Source organism: Nanorana parkeri, unplaced genomic scaffold (assembly GCF_000935625.1).
Source record: "Nanorana parkeri isolate BGI_ZX_2015 unplaced genomic scaffold, ASM93562v1 scaffold525, whole genome shotgun sequence".
In the NCBI taxonomy this organism is placed as follows: Eukaryota; Metazoa; Chordata; class Amphibia; order Anura; family Dicroglossidae; genus Nanorana; species Nanorana parkeri.
In genome coordinates, this window is record NW_017306793.1 from 833,253 (window position 1) to 842,676 (window position 9,424).

Sequence of the window (9,424 nt, forward strand, 5' to 3'; positions counted from 1 at the left end):
TCAGTACCCAGCAAGGATCGGGACTGACTACTCCTACATGGCTGGGCCTCTGGAAACGAGCATCTGGCAGTCAGAGGGGTTTAATATGATTTCCGAGTCCCTGGGATGTGTTCCACAGCCAGACCGGATGCCTGCATGAATCGGTTCCAGGGGCCGAGGCCAAGCGGGCCAGGCCTCGTTCTGGCATGGGAGGAAGGGGAGGGCCTTTTGGCAGGTCATTTCTGGGCACCACTCTCAGTAGCAACTGTGAGGCTGGTAGTGCTGTCTGTCTTCTCAGCATGCTCCACACAATGTGCAACCTACCATCCCATTACCCACTCCTATGGGTTCTTGCCAGGTTGACCCTGTAGGGTCTTTAGGAGTGCTCTGGGTGAACCAGTGCTTCCAGATATAAGTTGTCTCTTAACGATGTGGATGACTTACTGAGTGCCATTTATAGCACTTTAGAGATACAAGAAGAGCATGTTCAGCTCTCCAGACACAATCTCATGTATTGGGGAATACAGCAAAAAAGATCTAAAGTTTTCCCTGTGCATAAAGTTCTTTCAGAGGCTGTGTATAGAGAATGGAGTGGACCCTGAGAAGAAGCCTCTCAGGTCTAACAATCAAGCTGAGGTTTCCTTTTGACGATGACCCAGCTTTAGTTTGGAACAAGATCCCCAAACTAGATGCTCCCTTGGCCAAGGTTTCTAAAAAATCAGACTTGGCTTTTGAGGACATAGGGGTTCTCAGAGATCCCATAGATCTGAAGATGGAGATCTTGCTCAAGAGAGCTTGGTATTCTTCTCTTATGGATCTTAAACCTGCCTTAGCCACTCATTGTGTGGCTAGAAATCTGGCGTTCTGGCTCCCCCAATTGAGGACCCACTTGCTGGCCAGGACTCCCAGAGAACAGCTCTTGGACTCTCTTCCAGTACTCTTTGAGGCTGCTGGATTTATTGCAGACGCCTCTGCCAAATCCGTTAGGATGACTGATAGCAGGGCCCTCCTTATCACCTTGTCTTGAATTGTATTCTGATATATTGTAAAGCACTGCACAAACTGTTGGCACAATACAGTATAAATCCTGTATAATAATAATAGGTCCTCGACACTTATTAACTCCTCTCGCTGGGCCTTGTGGCTGAAAGTGTGGGACGTTGAATCGGCCTCAAAGCTTAGGTTATGTAATCTTCCTTTTTACGAGGATTTACTGTTTGGACTTGAATTAGAGACAATTCTAGAACAAACAGCAAACAAGAAAAAGAAGCCTTTTCATTGTTTTTTTTTTTTTCAAGGACCCAGAAATAAACCTCAGGAAAGTAAGGAGGATAAGCTCAAAAAGCATGGTCGGGTCAAAAGGGCAGATGGGAGATTCTCTTTAATCCTTCCTCCCAAGCCCCATAGCAGCAATGACTGTCTTCTTCCACTGGGGGAGGGAGGAAGGTTGGGGGGCTTCCTCCAACGCTGGATGGAGACTACCTCCGATCAATGTATTCTGAATCTAATAAAAGAGGGATACAGGTGTGAGTCCGGCAGTTTACCTCCCAGATGTTTTCCCGTTACAAATCTACCAAAGCAGTCGGACAAATCGGAGGCTCTTTGTCTCTTGTAAGGAGACCTGATAGACCAGGGTGTTATCTCTCAGGTTCCGAAGCAGGAGGAGGGTCAAGGGTTTTACTCGCACATCTTTGCGAAGAAACCTTCGGGGAAATTTTGTTTGATCCTCAACTTAAAGCCCTTAAACGTTCTAATAAAATACAAGCGATTCAGAATGGAATCTATCTTTTCAGTCAGGGACCTCCTACGACTCAGATCCTACATGGCGACGTTGGATTTAAGAGACGCCTATCTTCACATTCCTATCCACCTGGCCTTTCAACAATTTCTCAGGTTGGCGGTGAGTATAGGTCCAATTGTACACCATTACCAATTCAAAGCTCTCCCGTTCGGGCTGTCTTCAGCCCCACTGATATTCTCAAAGTTGTTGGGGGAGGCTCTTGTACCTTTTGAAACTTCAGGCAATCAACATCATACCCTTCTAGACGACCTCCTGTTGTCTGCCACCTCGGCCAACCAGTTAGAGATTTAGTGGTACCACAGAATTGGTTACAGGATCTGGGATGGATCATGAATCTTCAGAAGTTCGATCTAGTTCCCTCGCAGGTAATTACTTACCTGAGTTATATATTGAATACAGTAGAACAGAAAACTTTCCTTCCTCAGGAAATATTTCAGAGGGTTTGCTCAGCGGTCAGTCGGCTTTAAGGCTGGGTTCACACCTAGGCGTTTTTCCGCGCTTAAGGAGTCATCCAGTCTCCTTAAGAGAGATAATGTCAGTCCTAGGACTCATGGCCTCTTGTTTACCTGCGGTAAATTGGGAACGATTTCATCAGAGGTCACTTCAACAGTTTTTTCTAAGAAAGTGGAATCGTTTTCTAGACAGTTTGTGCTCCTCCTTCCTTGGTCTGTGAAGAGAAGCTTGTGGTGGTGGCGGAATCAGACACATCTTCAGTCTGGCCTTCAGTGGTCTTTTCAGGCCTCAGTAAAACTGACAACGGATGCATGCTCCTGGATGTGGGGGGCACACCTAGAGAGCCAGATAGCACAGGGTAAGTGGTCACAGAGAGTCAAGGATGTCTTCAAACTGGAGAAAATTTAAAGCGATAGTGAATGCAATCATAGTCTTTCAGGACAGGCTGATGGGCCATCATCTCTTAGTGTTCTCAGACAACATAACATCTATCAAAAACGGTCTTCTTTCTAAACAAGCAGGGAGGCTCAAGAAGTCGTCTCCTGCAGAGTCTAGCCAAAGACATTTTTTCCTGGGAAGAAATGAATCTGACCCAATTGGCAGTAGTTCACTTGAAGGGAACCTACAATGTCCGGGCAGATTACCTCAGTTGTCATCAAATCCTTCAGGAAGAGTGGAGTTTAAACCCAAAAGTTTTTTCTCTCCTGTCAGAGAAATGGGGCCCTCCAGTAGTGGATCTTTTTGCCTTACAGGAAAATGCTAAGATATATACATTTTTCTCCCTGCATCCAAGATCCTGCAAACCCTAGGTGTTTCCACTTTGTTATGCTTTCCCTCCGATCCATCTTATCCATAGAATTCTTCAGAACTTACTTCTGGAGTAAAGTAATTTATACTCTTCTACTTATTCGTAAACCAGTAACTAGGAACATTTATGGCAAAGTATGAAAGGCCTTTATTACCTGGAGGAGCAGGTGTAACAGGAACTCTGTAGAGATGCCTTCTCCTCCTTTTGTGAATGTGCGTTCTACTAGAGCCTTAGCAGCCTCTTGGGCGGAGAAAGCTGGTGCTACCCCGGAACAAATTTGCAAAGCTGCCACATGGTTGAACCTTTTTACCTTCATCTGACATTACTGCTTGGATCTCAATTCTTCAGGGGATCAAGCCTTTTGTCGAAAGGGACTTCAAGCAGTGGTCCTGCCCTAGATATGGGAAAGTTCTTGGTTATCCTCTCACAATACTGTCCTGGAAGCAGGGGCGTATCTGCCGCGAGGCAAACAAGGCGTTTACCTGGAGCGGCAGATTCAGAAGACGTTTATATGAAATCCAGCATTAGACTTACCAGAAACCCTATTTCCAATAGTCTTCTAGGACAGCAGCTTTCCACCCTTAATGTTTGTTGTGATGATTTTTTTCTGGTGGTGTTGTCTGTTTTTGCTGTTTTGTCCAGTTTTGCCTTTGGTTCTCGTGATGACTGAGGGACTGGAGAAGAGGCAGGTCTTTTAAATCTGAATGGGTGACATGTTTCCTGTGGTTTTGGGAGGAGACTCCATCTCTCGCAATGCTGTGCTGGAAGTCTATTGGAAATAGAGTTACTGGTAAGTCTAACTCTGGATTTTATTTTATTCTTTTTATATTGTTTCTGGAGACCAGTCCAGAACCAAATTGACTTTCGTACTCCAATCCCAAAAAAACGAAATAGGAGGAGGAAACCATGACGCATGTTTGCATGCGTGTATGTATGGGTGGGGACTTTAAAAAAAAAATGTTTTTTTTAATCCTTTTTTATGTCTAACTTTAACTTTTGTTTTTGGAAACTTACATTTTTTTCCCAATCTTCCTATCCCCTTATGTGATAGCAAAATAAGTGACAGGTCCTCTTTATGGAGACATCAGGGGTCTCAAGACCCCTAATGTCACCTAGGACCCCCCTGAAAAAGCTGATAAAGCACAGATCTGCTTCATCAGCTTCTCTCCAGCGCCTGAAGCTGAAGAGTGACATGAGAATGCGGAAGTGATGTAATATACACCACTTCCGTATTCTGACACCGGAGAGGGGACTGGAGGGAGCTCATGTACCGATCCCCCTCTGATCCCCTGTGAGAGAGGCACTATGCTGGTCCTGGGCTCGCACCGTGCACAGCAGAGCCCTGGGCCAGCGTGACAACGGGAGGGGGGGCCGCGGAGGGGCACGAGCCGGCAGCTTATACAAGCGATCCGCTCTATAGCTGGCGGATTGCTTGTATGTTAACGGGCATCGCTGCCTGTTTTTAAATGCTGCGTCTTTCCTGCTCGGCGGGTAGGCGGGGCCAACAGGCCGTATATACACGGACTGTTACATCCACGAAGCTCCCGGCCGGCCGTGTAAGTACAACAGACGGCCGGGAAGCAGTTAAAATTGCACGCGCCCACGAAATCACAAAAAAACTACCATGCCCAAAATTGGCCATAGGCAAACCTTTAAAGGCTTTAACTTCTCATCAATTTAGTGTTAACAATGTCTGATGGCCCTAGAATTATTGCTCATGCTCTGACGCTCGTGGTCATGTGTAACATGCGCGGCGCAATCTTCATTTTCGTAAGTACGCGCATCCAACGCATGTGTATGCAGAGGCGGGAAACTTTTTTTAAAAATTGTGTTTTTCATATGTGACTTTCATTTTTGTTTACGTTTTTTTTTTGACACTTAACTTTATTACTATCGCATAGGGGCTAAGAAGCCCCCAATGTAATAGCAAAGAGTATGTGACAAACCCTCTTTATGGAGACATCAGGGGACTTTAAGACCCCTGATGTCACCTAGGGACCCCCAAAGAAGCTGATGGAGCAGACTTCTGCTTCATCAGCTTCTCTCCAGCTACAGAAGCCAGAGAATGACAGCTGAATGCGGAAGTGATGTAATACACATAACTCCACTTTTCTGTGTCACACCAATACAAACAAAATAAATAAACATGAGAATGCCTAAACATTTGTAATTGCAACAATTTTCTGTGCGAAGAGGTGCATTATTTGACAGAAATGCAGGGGTGCCAATATTTTTGGCCATGACTGTAAATAGATAGATAGTTTATCTATCATTCATCTTTACATGTTTTAAGCAGTTATCATTGGGAGAACCTTTTGTTTTTATTATCCATTTGGGGGACTGCGTTCAAAATATATGAAGTAGCATTTTTACACACAAGTATGCTACATATTGGAGTCGCATAGCTAATATGGTATACATACATTGTGTGCCTGGAATACATCTTTAAAACATAACATAGTTACATTTAGTGGTTTAAATAGTTCCTTATTTAAAATAAAGTCCTGTTTTTATTAAGACTCTTGGACCTCATTGTGAATTGTCTATAAGGTTATGATGAGTTTTCATTGATAGATAGCAATCTACTGGGCACAGGCTGCACATGGAAGAACTCATTACTCCTCTTCCAGTAAGCATTTGTGCATTACATAAACTGCAGCACTGATTCAGCATGTTTCAGCTTATATGAAGTGTGGCCAAGGTTTAAAGGGGCGGGATGAGGACGGCTAAAGCAGGAAGCTGTTTTCTTGAGCTAACCAGCAGTGTTGCTTCATACAGGCAGAAAGACTTATTAAATTGCAAAGAAAATGTTGGCTGGCTAGTAATCTTTGTGAGGGCATGAAAAAGATTAGGTAAGTGAAAAGCATGCTATAAGATTGTATTAAAACACTTAGTGTTATGCAGCATTGTAGAAGCATTAATAGCTGCAAATTAAACTGTAAAGCGTTCAGCTAAAGAAAAACTGGCTCAAAGGTTAGATTTGTCACCCAGCATACACATTATGTTGATTTCTTTTGCACTTTTGCTATAATGCATTTAAGTAAATGTAACTATTAGAAAATCACATTTAGATAGTTTGCACACAGGCTTATTATAAAAGTAAATGCATGCTGCAAGCACATGGAAATTTGTGTTTTAGTAAGCATAGCAGCTTTTATGCACATTCATGATCAGTGCTGCAGAAGCTGTTATTTATACTAAGGCACACATGTCCCTGTGCTTGCAGCCTGAATTTATATCTGTTGTAAATGCAGGGTGTTATGGCCAAAGAGCATGGATCACAACATGTCATTGTGCACAATATTGGAGGTACCACTGCTTACTTGTTTTTAAAAGTGCAAGCTCCAAGGCTGGCACCCTGATCATGAATTTGCTACTTAAAGCCTAACTCCAGGTTGGGCACCCCCCGCCCCCTCCACCACCACCTTTATTTATTCATTTATGCTACAGAAATTGTGTATACAGTGCTTTTTTTTTCTTTCTGGGGTCGCCTGGCCAATCACATAACTTCTGCAGTGATGTGAGCTCAGTACTCTGCAGCATTCTCCTGGTAGTCCAGGCTGCCTAGTTTAGGGTGTGTGCATGATGAATACAAGGCATTCTCTGACTGGACGAGGGATGGTGTATTCATTGCTAAAGACACTAGACACTCTTTGAATGGCCGCTGTGCCGAGAGACACGAGTCACGACCCCCTGTGTTTTCAAAGCATAAGCTACTCAGCACAGTGCAGTACCAAGGACCCAGAAGATCATGGCCTGTAGTAGCTCTGGCTATTACAGTGCTTTACAGGATCCACAGCGGCCAATCAGGTATGAGATATGCATACTTACAATAGGTCAAGCTGGACCAAAGTTAGCATGCATAAAACTTTATACCTGTAGTTCATCCTTGAGTTGGGTCAGGGCTTTCCAGGTAGTTAGGGGTAATGTGAAGATACATGGGCTTGCAGGACAACTAGTGGGACTGCTTGTATGTAAGACAATTTACGAGTTCCCAGCAGTCATTTCCCTATTTGTAATTTCCTTCATTGGCATTATTTACATGTAAAAGGGGAAGTTCCCAGCCAAATGAGTCCCAGCCCAGATAAGTTTACAGCTGTCAGTCTGTGGGTAATAGGAGCAGAGTTTCAAAGATTAGGGGGAAAAAAAGACATGTAGGTTCGAGGAATAAAATAAAATAAGATAAAACTAACCAAAAGGAACTGAGACAACAATATTTATTTTACAAAGCAGGTGAAAGCAAACAAAATATCACACAATGCTTTTCTAAGGGAGCATTGTTTATCGGATTTGTGTTACACCGATACATAAAGTAGAGCTCAATGCAAACAGCTAAACACACATAAAATACATATATATTTACAGTTTTAGTTGCCAAAGTATTTTTAATTCTATTCAGCAAGTCTAGTGATCGCCTTTCTTGCACTGTAAAGTTAGACGTTTTATTATTTCCTGGATAACCTCTTGTTCCTTGTCCAGGGATAAGACAAGAGGTATAAAGTTATAGAAGAACTCCAGGTAAGGGTTAACTAGGTGCTAAAATAAAATAAAAAAAGTAATACTCACTCGAACTGCCGTGCCAACTCCCTGCTTCTCTGGGCACTGCGCAAAGCGTGCCTCCCTTTCCTCTGCACAGATGGAATGTTCCACAGTGTCCTCACGTCTATACATTTGTATAGAACGTGATGACACAAGGATTCTTAGACCACTGCAGAGGAGGGGAGGGGGGGGGGAGGCTTTAGGGAGCGGTCTAAGAACAAGCCGACACAAATGAGCAGAGTTAACCCTTGCAGTGCAGGGATAGCCCGCTGCAAGGGTTAATACAATTTTTTCCTGGAGGTTTTCTGTAAACCTTGAAAAAACGGGGTTTCTTACTTGGCTGTGTGCTTCCTGGCAAAGGTGGGGAAATCACCTGGTGATGAGGGAGCATGGAGCCGGCTTCTCGGCTAATCAGTAAGCTGGGTGGCATGTAATGACTCACCGCCTGGGCTTCTTGATTGGTCGGGAAGCTGGCCAATCGGGAAGCCGGGCAGAGAGTCGTTAGCCCCCCCCCCCTTTCCTGATTGGCCGGGAAGCTGGCTCCATGCTACCTTGTTACCTGGTGACGAGGGAGCATGGAGATAGCTTCCCAGCTAATCAGGAAGCTGGGCGGCAAGTCATTACACACTTCCCAGCTTCCTTAACTACCTTACGTCCATGGCCGTTTGTGAACGGCCAACTTTCGGCGAGTACTGAGAAAAAAAATATCGGTACTCGATATCGAAAAACTGGTATCGGTACATCCCTAGTACATATTCACTGAACAATCCTTTTTAGGACTACTTTTTTGTGTGTGTCAGCAAGAACTCTAGTTGCAGTTTAGCTACTGGGTCTCCCTTTCTTTTGTTTTATTGGGTTTTTTATTTTCTTTTATTTCATGTTTATCCATTTTTTTAAAATGTAGTGTTTATTTTCTTTGGGGGGGGGGGGTCCTCATCGTACACCTGTTTCTGAAACAGGCAAAGCTGCCCTTTGTTTGCAGCACATCACTGCATACTTGTTTGGTAAAGTAGTGTTCATTGCACAAAAGCACCACATATTTCCCCCATCTGTTGCCATAGCTGCCATTAATTTTAGGAAATCACCTTTTTAAAAAAAGCAGGTAGGCATTAAGAGGTGGTAGAGGTTTTGCATGCAGAGGTAGCTGGGGGAAAGCAGATCCAACAGGACAAATCTAGAGGCAGGGCACATCTGCCTCTTGTTTCTCAGAGTGACTGTGCTTTACAGCAGCAGCAGCACACTCAGCAGGTGGTTGAGTGGCTAACTAAGCCTACCTCTTCTTTCTTCTGTGAGGTGCAGATCAGCCAGTTGTCTTCAAAGTACACTAATGTACCCCCTTCTTTCTCCTCTTCTGCTGCTAATCCTGTCATAGCCCCAAAAATTGGCTATAAGAATTTGGTAGAATCCATTGATGACAGGTTCACTGACTTGCTGCTCTTAGTCATGTGCATGAATTCCTCCTTTCAGAGATTGAGGATCAGGATGATAGCACCATGACCATAGAGGGATAGGATTAAGTTTCGGTCACACAGCAGTCCGAAAACATCCGACAGGGAGCAGCAAGAGGCAGTGATGTACCAGCAGCTGGAGCTTTCTGCAAAGTGTGATCCAGTGTTAGGGAAGGGGTGGATTATGAGGTGGACTGGAGGGAGTGGTTCTCTTACTCTGGTGTCATTGGTACAGGTCACTGCTATCCCCATGGCTGGTCCACAGAGCTCTGCAGTGTGGACTTTTTTTGTGGTCTGCAGTCTGAGTGCTGCCTATCAGCCATGGTGGAAGCACTAGCCATTTGGGGAAATCCATGGGGAAACTCTTAACTGTATCACATTAGTCACTTTATTATG